Source organism: Ranitomeya variabilis, chromosome 3 (assembly GCF_051348905.1).
Source record: "Ranitomeya variabilis isolate aRanVar5 chromosome 3, aRanVar5.hap1, whole genome shotgun sequence".
Classification (NCBI taxonomy): Eukaryota; Metazoa; Chordata; class Amphibia; order Anura; family Dendrobatidae; genus Ranitomeya; species Ranitomeya variabilis.
In genome coordinates, this window is record NC_135234.1 from 307204424 (window position 1) to 307219915 (window position 15492).

The 15492-nt window shown below is 47.3% G+C and overlaps 1 protein-coding gene across 3 annotated transcripts in view; it reads right to left on the reverse strand.

Annotated features, from left to right (window-relative positions):
- Positions 1 to 13746, reverse strand: part of SCMH1 (Scm polycomb group protein homolog 1) — a 434218-nt gene extending 420472 nt beyond the window's left edge. For 2 of the 3 annotated variants that reach the window (XM_077295618.1, XM_077295617.1), the window contains exon 1: positions 13558 to 13696. The gene's annotated coding sequence lies outside the window, so the exon portion shown is untranslated. Of the gene's footprint in view, positions 1 to 13557 lie in introns of all 3 variants that reach the window. The other variant, XM_077295619.1, reaches the window with a different exon arrangement.
- Between the last annotated feature and the right edge of the window lie 1746 nt (positions 13747 to 15492).

Consider the following 15492-nt stretch of genomic DNA (forward strand, 5'->3'; position numbering starts at 1 on the left):
TAGGGTTGGAATTAGAGTTAGGGTTGGAATTAGGGCTAAGATTAGGCTTGTGGTTAGGGTTAGGGGTGTGTTGGGGTTAGGGATGGGATTAGGGTTAGGGGTGTGTTGGGGTTAGGGTTATATCTAGAGTTGGGATTAGGGTTTGGGGTGTGTTGGAGTTAGAATTGAGGGGCTTCCACTGTTTAAGCACATCAGGGGTCTCCAAACGCAACATGGCGCCACCATTGAATCCAGCCAATCTTGCGTTCAAAAAGTCAAATGGTGCTCCCTCCCTCCCGAGCCCCGCCGTGCGCCCAAACAGTGGTTTACCCCCACATATGGGGTACCAGCATACTCAGGACAAACTGGGCAACAATTATTGGGGTCCAATTTCTCCTGTTACCCTTGCGAAAATAAAAAGGGTAACTCAAAAATGATATTTTAGCCCACAATTTATTATTTTCCCATGGGTAACAGGAGAAATTGGACCCCAAAAGTTGTTGTCCAGTTTCTCCTGAGTATGCGGATACCCCATTTGTGGGGGTACACCACTGTTTGGGCACACGTCGGGGTTCGGAAGGGAAGTAGTGACGTTTTGAAATGCAGACTTTGATGGAATGCTCTGCGGGCGTCACGTTGCGTTTGCAGAGCCCCTGATGTGCCTAAACAGTAGAAACTCCCCACAAGTGACCCCATTTTGGAAACTAGACCCCCCAAGGAACTTATCTACATGTGTGGTGAGCACTTTGAACCCCCAAGTGCTTCACAGAAGTTTATAACGCAGAGCCGTGAAAATAAAAAATAATTTTTCATTCCTCAAAAATTATGTTTTAGCAAGCAATTTTTTATTTTCGCAAGGGTAACAGGAGAAATTGGACCCCAATAATTGTTGCCCACTTTGTCCTGAGTATGTTGGTACCCTATATGTGGGGGTAAACCACTGTTTGGGCGCACGTCGGGGCTCGGAAGGGAGGGAGCACCATTTGACTTTTTGAACGCAAAATTGGCTGGAATCAATGGTGGCGCCATGTTGCGTTTGGAGACCCCTGATGTGCCTAAACAGTGGAAACCCCTCAATTCTAACTCCAACACTAACCCCAAAACACCCCAAACCCTAATCCCAACTCTAGATATAATCCCAGTCACAACCCTAACCCCAACACACCCCTAACCACAACCCTAACCCCAACACACCCCTAACCACAACCCTAACCCCAACACACCCCTAACCCTAATCCCAACCCTAATCCTAGCCCCAACCCTAACCACAACCCTAACCCCAACACACCCCTAACCCTAACCACAAGCCTAATCTTAACCCTATTTCCAACCCTAGCCCTAATTCCATTCCTAACTCTAATTCCAAACCTAACACTTAGGCTATGTGCCCACATTGTGGATTCGTGTGAGATTTTTTCCGCACCATTTTTGAAAAATCCGCAGGTAAAAGGCACTGCGTTTTACCTGCGGATTTACCGCGGATTTCCAGTGTTTTTTCTGCGAATTTCACCTGTGGATTCCTATTGAGGAACAGGTGTAAAACGGAATCCGCACAAAGAATTGACATGCTGCGGAAAATACAACACAGAGTTTCCGCGTGGTATTTTCCGCACCATGGGCACAGCGGATTTGGTTTTCCATAGGTTTACATGGTAGTACTGTAAACCTGATGGAAAACTGCTACGAATCCGCAGTGGCCAATCCACTGCGGATCCGCAGCCAAATCCGCACCGTGTGCACATAGCCTAATTCTAACCCTAACTCTAGTTCTAACCCTAATTCTAACCCTAGCCCTAACCCTAGCCCTAGCCCTAACCCTAGTGGGGGAAGGAAACAAATATATATATATATATATATATATATATATTTTATTTTACTATTGTCCCTACCTATGGGGGTGACAAAGGGGGGGGGGGGTCATTTACTATTTTTTTATTTTGATCACTGTGATAGGTACATTTTGATCACTGTGATAAAACCTGGAACGAATCTGCTGGCACTGCGCATGCACCCGCCATTTTGGAAGATGGCGGCGCCCATGAAGAAGACGGACGGACACCAGGAGGCTCGGTAAGTATGAGGGGGGGAGAGATCGGAGCACAGGGGGGAATCGGAGCACGGGGGGGAATCGGAGCACTAGGGGAGCGGACAGGAGGACGGGGGAGCGGATAGGAGGATGGAGGGTAGCGGACCACAGTACGGGGCAGAAAGGAGGACTGGGGAGGAGATCGGTGGCGGTGGTGGGGACAGATCAGGGTTTCCAGTCATGACCGATGATATTGCAGAATCGGCCATGGCTGGATTGTAATATTTCACCACTTTTCATAGGTGAAATATTACAAAATGCTCTAATTGGCTGTTTCACTTTCAACAGCCAATTAGAGCGATCGTAGCCATGGGGGGGCGAAGCCACCCCCCCTGGGCTGAAGTACCACTCCCCATGTCCCTGCAGATCGGGTGAAATTGGAGTTAACCCTTCCACCCGATCTGCAGGGACGCGATCCCTCCATGACGCCACATAGGCGTCACAGGTCGGATTGGCACCGACTTTCATGACGCCTACGTGGCGTCACAGGTCGGGAAGGGGTTAAAGTGTGCCCTGATAAACTGAGAGACAATGAAAAAGACTCCAGTACTTCTCAACCTACAGAAGAAGAAGAAGAGAAAATCCATACCGTTCTTGGAGATTTTCCCCAGTCTTGGACTCAAGCACATCAAGCCATAGTGATACCTGTTTTGACTTTTCCCCAGTTGGAAATACCAACACAGAGCGAGACTCTAGACCAGCATGCTCAAGCAACAGATGTGACACCAGCAGTGGAACCAGAGAATCCACCCTCTGCTATCGGTGAATCTGCAGACCCATAGTGAATCTAAGAAGTCGCAGACATTTGCCCAATTTGCCAATACAATACAGGCCTACAAGTAGCACAGACACTAGTGGGTTCACAACAGCAGACATGTTAGACCAGGAGCTGCATAGATCTACCAGTAGTACCAGAGGTTAGATCCCAGCCTGCTACAGGGACTGCTGTCAATAATTGTTGTTAACTGTTTGAAAAATGTTTGCTTATGCTTGTTGCAGGTTTAAAATGGACAATAGGGTCATGGACAGTGAATTGCCCAAAAACTGTTATTGTACATAGTTGGCACCCTCCAGGTGCTCCCTGGTTCTGCCCACATTGCCAGTGTGGGTAGTGTTGTGAACTCCGTTTTCAGGCTCCCTCTTGTGGTCACAGATGGTATTGTGTGACTTTGGTTTTTTGGCTCCCCCTGGTGGTTTGGTTTATTATCCTGCGGGTCAGCTGGATCAGCTGCCTCGTTATTCACCAGGGAGGCTCCTATTTAGCTCTGCTTCACTTCCACTTGTGGCCGGCTGTCAATGTATTCAGTGCTATTCTGATTACTCCTGATTATCTCGTTTTCTGCCTCTTCAGGATAAGCTAAGTTCTGTTTGAATATTTTTTGCTCATCTGCCTGCAATATGATTTCTGTGTATGATGAGTCTAGTCCTGCTTGCTAACATGTGATTTCTTTTTGCTGGTAAGCTCTGGGGTACGGAGTTGCTTCCCCCGCACCGTTAGTTGGTGCGGGGGCTCGAGCAATCTCTGCGTGGATATTTTGAATAGGGTTTTTTATTGACCGCACAGTTTCCTTCCTATTTTCTGCTATCTAGTATTAGCGGGCCTCATTTGCTAAATCTGATTTCATCTCTGCGTTTGTGCTTTCCCCTTAACTCACCGTTAATATTTGTGGGGGGCTATTCTATATCTTTGGGGGCTTCCACTGAGGCAAGTGAGGACTTACTTTCCCTCCAGGAATAGTCAGTTTCTCAGGCCGTGACGAGACGTCTAGGATTTTTTAGGTAACGTTCCACGGCTGCCTATAGTTGTTTGCGGATAGGATCAGGTTGCGGTCAATCTAGTTAACACTTCCCCAGAGCTAGTAGTCTGTTCAGTTACTTAGCTAGTCCGACCTGCGATCCTTGCCACTAGGATCATAACAGGGTAGGGCCTTCTGTCTCCACAGACCTGAAGTTAAAACCGTCTGGCATGGTGAACACAGGGTCTGGATATACGCCTTGCAGCCCGCCCTAGCCTACGTTGGGGGTTTATGACGGATCCCTCGCATCAGTACTGTTGTTAAAGGGAACCTGTCACCCCCAAAATCAACGGTGAGCTAAGCTCACCGGCATCAGGGGCTTATCTACAGCATTCTGGAATGCTGTAGATAAGCCCCCCGATGTATCCTAAAAGATGAGAAAAAAAGGTTAGATTATACTCACCTGGGCGGGCTGTCCGATCCGATGGGTGTCACGGTCCGGTCCGGGGCCTCCCATCTTCTTACGACGACGTCCTCTTCTGGTCTTCACGCTGCGGCTCCGGCGCAGGCGTACTTTGCCTTCCCTGTTGAGGGCAGAGCAAAGTACTGCAGTGCGCAGGCGCTGGGAAAGGTCAGAGAGGCCCGGAGAGACCAGAAGAAGACGTCATCTGATGAAGCTAGGAGGCGCTGGACCGGATCGCAACACCCATCGGACTGGACCAGCAGCGGGAACGCCCCTGGGTGAGTATAATCTAACCTCTTTTTCTCATCGTTCAGGATACATCGGGGGCTTATCTACAGCATTACAGAATGCTGTAGATAAGCCCCTGATGCCGGTGGGCTTACCTCACCCTCGATTTTGGGGGTGACAGGTTCACTTTAATGAACAAGGACACCCTGGTATAAGACCAGTTGTACTTTTGTAAATATCTTTGCAAAGTTTAAGCCAAAAGTGCCTCCCGTAAGGGGAGAAAAAGCTTAAACCTGTTAAATGCCTTTTTCAAAATGTTTGCATCTTATCTAACCTGTTTATGTTTTCTTTTCCCAGTCTGTGAGCACTGGATTTAACCCCTTCATGACCCAGCCTATTTTAGCCTTAATGACCTGGCCGTTTTTTGCAATTCTGACCAGTGTCCCTTTATGAGGTAATAACTCAGGAACGCTTCAAAGGATCCTTGCGGTTCTGAGACTGTTTTTTCGTGACATATTGGGCTTCATGTTTGTGGTAAATTTAGGTCGATAATTTCTGAGTTTATTTGTGAAAAAAATGGAAATTTGGCGAAAATTTTGAAAATTTCGCAATTTTCACATTTTTAGTTTTTATTCTGTTAAACCAGAGAGTTATGTGACACAAAATAGTTAATAAATAACATTTCCCACATGTCTACTTTACATCAGCACAATTTTGGAAACAAAATTTTTTTTTTTGCTAGGAAGTTATAAGGGTTAAAATTTGACCAGTGATTTCTCATTTTTACAACAAAATTTACAAAACCATTTTTTTTAGGGACCACCTCACATTTGAAGTCAGTTTGAGGGTTCTATATGGCTGAAAATACCCAAAAGTGACACCATTCTAAAAACTGCACCCCTCAAGGTGCTCAAAACCACATTCAAGAAGTTTATTAACCCTTCAGGTGTTTCACAGCAGCAGAAGCAACATGGAAGTAAAAAATGAACATTTAACTTTTTAGTCACAAAAATGATCTTTTAGCAACAATTTTTTTATTTTCCCAAGGGTAAAAGGAGAAACTGGACCACGAACGTTGTTGTCCAATTTGTCCTGAGTACGCTGATACCTCATATGTGGGGGTAAACCACTGTTTGGGCGCACGGCAGGGCTCGGAAGGGAAGGAGCGCCATTTGGCTTTTTGAATGAAAAATTGGCTCCACTCTTTAGCGGACACCATGTCGCGTTTGGAGAGCCCCCTTGTGCCTAAACATTGGAGCTCCCCCACACGTGACCCCATTTTGGAAACTAGACCCCCCAAGGAACTTATCTAGAAGCATAGTGAGCACTTTAAACCCCCAGGTGCTTCACAAATTGATCCGTAAAAATGAAACAGTACTTTTTTTTCACAAAAAAATTATTTTAGCCTCAATTTTTTCATTTTCACATGGGCAACAGGATAAAATGGATCCTAAAATTTGTTGGACAATTTCTCCTGAGTACACCGATACCTCACATGTGGGGGTAAACCACTGTTTGGGCACATGGTAAGGCTTGGAATGGAAGGAGCGCCATTTGACTTTTTGAATGAAAAATTAGCTCCAATCGTTAGCGGACACCATGTCGCGTTTGGAGAGCCCCTGTGTGCCTAAACATTGGAGCTCCCCTACAAGTGACCCCATTTTGGAAACTAGACCCCCCAAGGAACTTATCTAGATGCATAGTGAGCACTTATAACCCCCAGGTGCTTCACAGAAGTTTATAACGCAGAGCCGTGAAAATAAAAAATAATTTTTCTTTCCTCAAAAATGATTTTTAGCCCAGAATTTTTTATTTTCCCAAGGGTAATAGGAGAAATTGGACCCCAAATGTTGTTGTCCAGTTTGTCCTGAGTACGATGATACCCCATATGTGGGGGTAAACCACTGTTTGGGCGCACGGCAGGGCTCGGAAGGGAAGGCATGCCATTTGGCTTTTTGAATGGAAAATTAGCTCCAATCATTAGCGGACACCATGTCGCGTTTGAAGAGCCCCTGTGTGCCTAAACATTGGAGCTCCCACACAAGTGACCCCATTTTGGAAACTAGACCTCCCAAGGAACTAATCTAGATGTGTGGTGAGCACTTTGAACCCCCAAGTGCGTCACAGAAGTTTATAGCGCAGAGCCATGAAAATAAAAAATAATTTTTCTTTTCTCAAAAATGATATTTTAGCCCACAATTTTTTATTTTCCCAAGGGTAACAGGAGAAATTGGACCCCAAAAGTTGTTGTCCAGTTTCTCCTGAGTACGCTGATACTCCATATGTGGGGGTAAACCACTGTTTGGGCACATGCTGGGGTTCGGAAGGGAAGTAGTGAAGTTTTGAAATGCAGACTTTGATGGAATGCTCTGCGGGCGTCAGGTTGCGTTTGCAGAGCCCCTGATGTGCCTAAACAGTAGGAACTCCCCACAAGTGACTCCATTTTGGAAACTAGACCCCCAAGGGAACTTATCTAGATGTGTGATGAGCACTTTGAACCCCCAAGTGCTTCACAGAAGTTTATAAAGCAGAGCCGTGAAAATAATAAATGTGTTTCCTTTCCTCAAAAATATTTTGTTAGCCCAGAATTTTTTATTTTTGCAAGGGTAACAGGAGAAATTTGACCCCAAAAGTTGTTGTTCAGTTTCTCCTGAGTACGCTGATACCCCATATGTGGGGGTAAACCACTGTTTGGGCACATGCCGGGGCTCGGAAGGGAAGTAGTGACGTTTTGGAATGCAGACTTTGATGGAATGGTCTGCGGGCATCATATTATGTTTGCAGAGTTCCTGATATGCCTAAACAGTAGAAACCCCCCACAAGTGACCCCATTTTGGAAACTAGACCCCCAAGGGAACTTATCTAGATGTGTGGTGAGCACTTTGAATGCCCAAGTGCTTCACAGAAGTTTATAACGCAGAGCCGTGAAAATAAAAAATAATTGTTCTTTCCTCAAAAATTATGTTTTAGCAAGTAATTTTTTATTTTTGCAAGGGTAACAGGAAAAATTGGACCCCAATAGTTGTTGCCCAGTTTGTCCTGAGTACGCTGGTACCCCATATGTGGGGGTAAACCACTGTTTGGGTGCACGTCAAGGCTCGGAAGGGAAGTAGTGACATTTGAAATGCAGACTTTGATGGAATGGTCTGCGGGCGTCATGTTGCATTTGCAGAGCCCCTGATGTGCCTAAACAGTAGAAACACCACACAAGTGACCCCATTTTGGAAACTAGACCCCCCCAAGGAACTTATATAGATGTGTGGTGAGCACTTTCAACCCCCAAGTGTTTCACAGAAGTTTATAACGCAGAGCCGTGAAAATAAAAAATAATTGTTCTTTCCTCAAAAATTAAGTTTTAGCAAGTAATTTTTTATTTTTGCAAGGGTAACAGGAGAAATTGGACCCCAATAGTTGTTGCCCAGTTTGTCCTGAGTACACTGGTACCCCGTATGTGGGGGTAAAGCACTGTTTGGGCGCACGTCGGGGCTTGGAAGGGAGGGAGCACCAGTTGACTTTTTGAACGCAAGATTGGCTGGAATCAATGGTGGCGCCATGTTACGTTTGTAGACCCCTGATGTGCCTAAACAGTGGAAACCCCTCAATTCTAACTTCAACGCTAACCCCAACACACCCCTAACCCTAATCCCAACTGTAGCCATAACCCTAATCACAACCCTAACCCCAACACACCCCTAACCACAACCCTAACCCCAACACAGCCGTAACCCTAATCCCAACCCTAACCCTAATCTCAACCCTGACCACAACTGTAACCCCAACACACCCCTAACCCTATCCGTAATCCTAACCACAAGCCTAATCTTAACCCTATTTCCAACCCTAGCCCTAATTCCAACCCTAACTAATTCCAACCCTAACCCTAAGGCTATGTGCCCACGTTGCGGATTCGTGTGAGATTTTTCCGCACGATTTTTGAAAAATCTGCAGGTAAAAGGCACTGCGTTTTACCTGCGGATTTACAGCGGATTTCCAGTGTTTTTTTGTGCGGATTTCACCTGCGGATTCCTATTGAGGAACAGGTGTAAAACGCTGCGGAATTCGCACAAAGAATTGACATGCTGCGGAAAATACAATGCAGCGTTTCCGCACGGAATTTTCCGCACCATGGGCACAGCGGATTTGGTTTTCCATAGGTTTACATGGTACTGTAAACCTCATGGAAAACTGCTACGAATTCGCAGCGGCCAATCCGCTGCGGATCCGCGGCCAATCCACTGCGCATCCGCGGTCAATCCGCTGCAGATCCGCAGCCAAATCCGCACTGTGTGCACATGCCCTAACCCTAACCCTAACCCTACCCCTAACCCTAGTTCTAACCCTAACCCTAGTGGAAAAAGAAAAAAAAAAATGTATTTTTTTTTATTATTGTCCCTACCTATGGGGGTGATAAAGGGGGGGGTTATTTATTATTTTTTTATTTTGATCGCTGTGATAGAACCTATCACAGCAATCAAAATGTACTTGTAATGAATCTGCCGGCCGATTCGGCGGGCGCACTGCGCATGCGCCCGCCATTTTGGAAGATGGCGGCGCCCATGGAGAAGACGGACGGTCACCTGGAGCCTCGGTAAGTATAAGGGGGGGAGATCGGGGCACGGGGGGGCGTTGGAGCACAGGAGGGTGGCATAGGAGCACAGGGGGAGCGGACAGGACGGGGGAGCGGAGCGCAGGACGGAGGGGACTACGGGACAGATCGGTGGCTTGGGGGGGGGCGATCGGTGGGGTGGGGGGGGCTCACATCAGGGTTTCCAGCCATGGCCGATGTTATTGCAGCATCGGCCATGGCTGGATTGTAATATTTCACCAGTTTTTTAGGTGAAATATTACAAATCGCTCTGATTGGCTGTTTCACTTTCAACAGCCAATCAGAGCGATCGTAGCCACGGTGGGGTGAAGCCACCCCCCCTGGGCTGAAGTACCACTCCCCCTGTCCCTGCAGATTGGGTGAAATTGGAGTTAACCCTTTCACCCGATCTGCAGGGACGCGATCATTCCATGACGCCACATAGGCGTCATGGGTCGGATTGGCACGGGTTTTCATGACGCCTACGTGGCGTCATGGGTCGGGAAGGGGTTAATGGGGTGGGGGGGGGATATGGCACCCCAGGAGTTCAGGCACCACAGTGGCATTAACTTCCTCTCGGGGAGGGTAATGCAATGCCTGGAGGCAGGAGGAGTCCCTTTGACAGGTATTCAGCATATGCAACACATTCTGACTCCAGGCCAGAAGGGGGAGCTCTACACCCGACTTTAGGGGAGCTGCTCTCTCTGGTCGGGAGGAGGAGTCATTTGCTAAGCAGTGTCAGTTCAGTTGACGGTTGCAGACAGTGAAGGAGTACAAAAGGACTTAGGAGCTAGAGAAAGGCTGCAACGGGGCCTCTCTAAGCTGAGTGCAGAAACCGGGCACCGGCGGCCCGAGGTTGTGAGGATTTACAGGCCCCACGGCAGAACCGGAGGGCAGGAAACTAAAGAGGACTTGCCACACATAACACCTGAGGTACAGCAGCAATCAGAGTCCGGAGTCACTGTGGATAGAGACCCCAAAGAAACAGCTCAAGTTGCCTACCGTGCAAGTACTGTCCCTGGACAGGGGACGAAAGAGGACCTTGTTAGGTAACTACAGGCAGCAAGGGACTACAGACCAGCGCATAGTGGAAGGCTCCCTAACTGACCTGTCAAGGGGATTCCCACCTGTCTTCAGGCTGCCTGTACCCCATCTATACCTGTTGCCAGTACCCTGGACTGAGGCTGCTTAACACCAGTAAACCAGGTAGAGACTGCAACCCTGTGTCCTCAAACTATTTGCGGCATTCACCATCTCTGCCAAATACACTGGGAGCCCTGGGGACACCGCTTCACCTGTGGGAAGCGACACCATCTTTGCTGCAGCACCATCACTCCCAGAGGACCCCTTTAAGCAGCGTCGGTCACCTCTGACCGAGAACCACAGGTGGCGTCACGAACTTTCCTTATTTCCACATCCCCTTTAAAGACCGTCCCTTTTACGTGGGCGCCCAGGGCCACGGACCGGGTCACTGCCACCGTGACCATCCCTTTAATTGCGACCGGACCGGTACCGAGTACCTGCCCTGATGGGCGACTCATATAGGTCAATAGCTTAGAATACTGATATTAACACATTACGATTAGCTGCAATTACACTATCACATTAAGCTTAAAATAAATTGTGGAAATAGTCATTTTTTTCCAGAAGCTGGAAATAAAAAGCTGCATCTTTACAAACGGTCCAGCAATTTGTGGACAGTTAGCAACCTCGTCCTAGATATTTTCTCATCAAGTCTTATTTGTAGTCAATGTACAGTAAATAGGGAGATGCTATACAGGTAGAAGCAGGGCTGGGACGGTCAGACGTCAGTCGTTTGGCATCACCACAGCACATCACAAGGCTGCAGCGAGGCCTACTTAGTAAGTGATCAGGACAAGCACGTCCTACAGTCACTCACGCATCTGTAGCCTTATGAGAGCTTAGGAGGCCATCCACTGATACAGCTGTCAGTGAACAAGGAACAGGCAGCTAGTCCTCCCAAGTAAACTTGCTCATTTTATAAACTCAAAATCAGCAGGTTTAGCCACATTTTATCAGATTTAAAGGGAACCTGTCACCGGAATTTGGCGGGACCGGTTTTCGGTCATATGGGCGGGGTTTTCGGGTGTTTGATTCACCCTTTCCTTACCCGCTGGCTGCATGCTGGCCATAATATTGGATTGGAGTTAATTCTCTGTTCTCCGTAGTACACGTGTGAGCAAGGCAATCTTGCCTTGCGCAGGCGCAGTATGCTTTGCCCAACTGCGGGCAAAGCCGAAAAGCATTAGTGCGCATGCGTCGGCGCACTATGTCCCGGAAGTATTTCGCTGTGTTCCGGGACATAGTGCGCCGGCGCATGCGCACTAAGGCTTTTCGGCTTTGCCCGCAGTTGGGCAAAGCATACTGCGCGTGCGCAAGGCAAGATTGCCTTGCGCAGGCGTGTACTACGGAGGACAGAGAATGAACTTCAATCCAATGTTGCAGCCAGCGGGTAAGGAAAGGGTGAATTAAACACCCGAAAACCCCGCCCATATGACCGAAAACCAGTCCCGCCAAATTCTGGTGACAGGTTCCCTTTAAAGCCATACTAATATTTATTTTTTTTAGTTAAAGGGCCACTGTCACCCCCTCCAGCCGTTATAAACTAAAAGCCACCTTGTGCAGCAGTAATGCTGCATTCTAACAAGGTGGCTCTTTTAGTTTTTGGTGCATGTATTCCCAAAATAATGCGTTTTATAACTTCTCCAAAATACCTGTCTTTCGCCAGGGAGGCGGGTCCTCACCCCCCTGCTTGAAACGCCACACTGCCGTCACTCAAATCTTCAGGGGCACCGGGCGCCGCCCCCTCAGCACTGTTTTCGCATGAAATCCGGCACCTGCGCTGTTTAGTACTGGCTGGGGCAGGCGCAGTCTGCAAGCCTGGCTGTGACGTCAGACGGCCAGAGCTCACTGCACCAGACAGTACTACACAGCGCAGGCGCCGGATTTCATGCGAAAACAGCGCTGAGGGGGCGGCGCCCGGTGCCCCTGAAGATTTGAGTGACGGCAGTGTGGCGTTTCAAGCAGGGGGGTGAGGACCCGCCTCCCTGGCGAAAGACAGGTATTTTGGAGAAGTTATAAAACGCTTTATTTTGGGAATACATGCACCAAAAACTAAAAGAGCCACCTTGTTAGAATGCAGCATTACTGCTGCACAAGGTGGCTTTTAGTTTATAACGGCTGGAGGGGGTGACAGTGGCCCTTTAAAAGATATACCATCCCTGCACAGGAAGCCAATGTTCACAAGGGCTCCTGAGTCCTGAGTGTATAGTAAGAACCTGTGTAGTATGAAGAATGAGACCTCTGCCCTAAAAGTTTGCAACCTAGTAACAGACGTAGCAAGCTGGAGCAGCCATCAGAAGGGTAAGGCTATTTTCACACTAGCGTCGGGAACAACCCGTCGCTGTGCGTCGGGCCGACGTTCCCGACGCTAGGGTGGTCTCCGCCGCACAACGGGGGCAGCGGATGCATTTTTCCCACGCATCCGCTGCCCCATTGTGAGGTGCGGGGAAGTGCGGAGAGGTGGGGGCGGAGTTCCGGCCGCGCATGCGCGGTCGGAAAAAGCGGACCGTCGGGAGCAAAAAACGTTACATGTAACGTTTTTTTCTCCCGACGGTCCGCTACCACACGCCCAAGCGTCGCAAAACGGACGCGACGTTTGGCAATGCGTCGCAAATGCGTCGCTAATGTTAGTCTATGACGAAAAAACGTATCCAGCAAGAACTTTTGCTGGATGCGTATTTTCGGCAAAACGACGCATTTGCGACGTATTGCAGTTAACGCTAGTGTGAAACTAGCCTAAGAAGACAGGTCAGGCGTGGGCAGAGTCTGTCATTAAGGGTGTGATTAGATGAATGAATGGGCAGCCAGAAATGCACATGCAATCTCATTAAAAATGACGTATATATACACATACTAAGTGGCATATATTAATGTGTGTAACTACGCACGACCAGTCATGTAGCCACAGGGGGCTGCCAGGCTTAAGTTTACATTCAATGTAGGAGGGCACAGGACAAGGACCGCTGCCAGCGATCTCTCTGAGAATACAGCAGAAAACAGGGAGTGCTGGCACACATCGCACCGTACCAGGCGGACAAACGGCGGGAGCACAAAGACTTCTGCCAGCGGAGCTCGCAATCTAAGAAAAGACAACTGACACTGTAGGGAAACCACATTCAGCTCATCGTCCCCGGTCTTATTTGGCAGGGCACTCCTCTTGCTGCCTTTCTCCCCTCCCCCTCATCTACAACCATAACACAAGCAAGTGAACAGCAGCCATTGCTGTCCTGCTCTGTTCACTCCAAAGCTAGCTTTTAACCCTCCTATTCTCCTGCAGGGCCCAGTATGGCCGCCTGGGTCTCTGTCACTCTGCTGGGAAAGTGACAGGGGCACAGGACAACAGCTTGTGTGCACTGACACTGTCTCGCCTTAGTCGCTAGTCCTAATGTATACTTACCCCTTTGCTTTTTCAATTTTTTTCTCCCGGGCTTTGGCGGAGAAGGGGGGATATCAGTCTCCATCCGCCATGATCTTTCCTACGCAACCAGACGTAAAAACAGACACCCCCTCCTTCTCTCCACTCCTTCTCTTTCCTTCCTTCCCCCTCTCCTTCTTTCTCTTTGCCAAAAAGGACACCTAGTGCCTGGTGTATAAAACACAGGCTGAGGGGACGTTAACCCTTACACGTCATTTCGAGGGAAAGCCAGTTAAAGGCTGCACATAGTTGCAAGTAGTCTGCAATGATATTATATAAGTTTATAAAGTAAAAAGTACATTTCAAAAGTGACCAAGAAAGAAAAAATATTTTTTTAATGGCCTGAAATGCAAAAATAATTAGCACCTTCCTAATTGTTATTAGGCTGGATTCGCATACCTGGATTTTGAGTAAAAACAAAAACACCTTTTCTGTGGCGTTTTTAATATTTTTTTAATGTGATTACATGTCACAATAATGTCTACAGTAATAAATCGAACAAACCAAGAAATATGGGCCAAATTCATACACTTTTTTTGTCATGTTTCTTTTTTTTAATCTTGTGCTGCTCGCTGACGTTTTTGTACCAAATCGATAAAAATGGGGCAAGCAGTTTATGAATTTTGCAAATTTTGCACAAAGTCAGAAATTGTCTTATTTTCTGTCATTAAAATTTGCACCATCTTATAACAAAAAGTCGCAGGTCTTGTAAAGTGTCACCAAAAATAGTTGAAAATTTCGGCTTACATAAAATAACTCCTTGAGTAGATTTGTGCCAAACGACAAATCAGGAAAAAACATTTGGAAACTCTAAACTCCGTACACATTGTTCTACCTAAAAAAAAAAAATATGTTAACATACAGGCGCAAATGAATTTTGTGCAAACAAAAAAAGCTGCCAAAACACCAAAAGCCTCAACCAAAAAACAGGCGCAAAATGCAACAAGGATTTGGGCTAACGGGCCTATTTTACATGACTCTCAGACCCCATTCACAAGTCAGTGTTGCATGCATGCGTTTTATCCGTGTTTTCATAGATGCAACAAGGATCCATTGTAGTCTATGGGGCTGTAAACATGTCCAACGTGTACATGCAAAACCCATGGAGACATGTTCATTTTTCTCCGGTATCACGGATGAAAAGTGCCAATACAAGCTCATGGATCCATGAAAAACACATCATACAGCACACGGACGGCATCCGTGTACCATCTGTGTAGTGTCCGTATTTAACAGTGCAAAGGATTTATTTATCCATCCCGGCAAACACTGATGGTAAAAACAGACACACAGACCGTACACTGATAACACACTGATCCAAAACACGGATGACATCGGCACCATTTTTTTCACAGATGTGTTTAAACGCTGACATTGATTTGTGACAAATTCGAATGATTTGCGCTTTTTTTCAAGCCTTGTTGTTTAGATAGTGTTCAGATTTTTTCATCAATGTGGCAATCCCAGATGTTTTATACAGTTTCATGAAATGCGACTTTGTTAAAAGCAGAAAAATTTGGTGCAACTCTACTCCAGTCCCCCCTGGAGTGATTTTATGTACACTAGTTATATTATCACATTTTATGCATAACTTTGTTAAAAAGTAAAAAAAAAAAAAAGTGTCTTAAAAACGCATATAATGATCCCACCCATAGTTTTTCTTTTTATGACTCAACACTTGTTAGTGGAATATGGGGGCATTACGGTATTGTCATGCCGCTGCCGCTCCCCGTGCCCTGTCATACTTACCCATCCTCGGCGTCCCGGCGCGGCTCCTCTGCTGTAGCGTCCTCTCTCCAGCGCTCGCCCCCGGCTTCTGCAACTCGTCGGGTGCGCGCACGCGTCGCATTCAGCTCTGCGCGTGCGCACATCTGATGCCTCTGCTGGCGCTCCTTCCTGTCCTCTCCGTCATCCTGA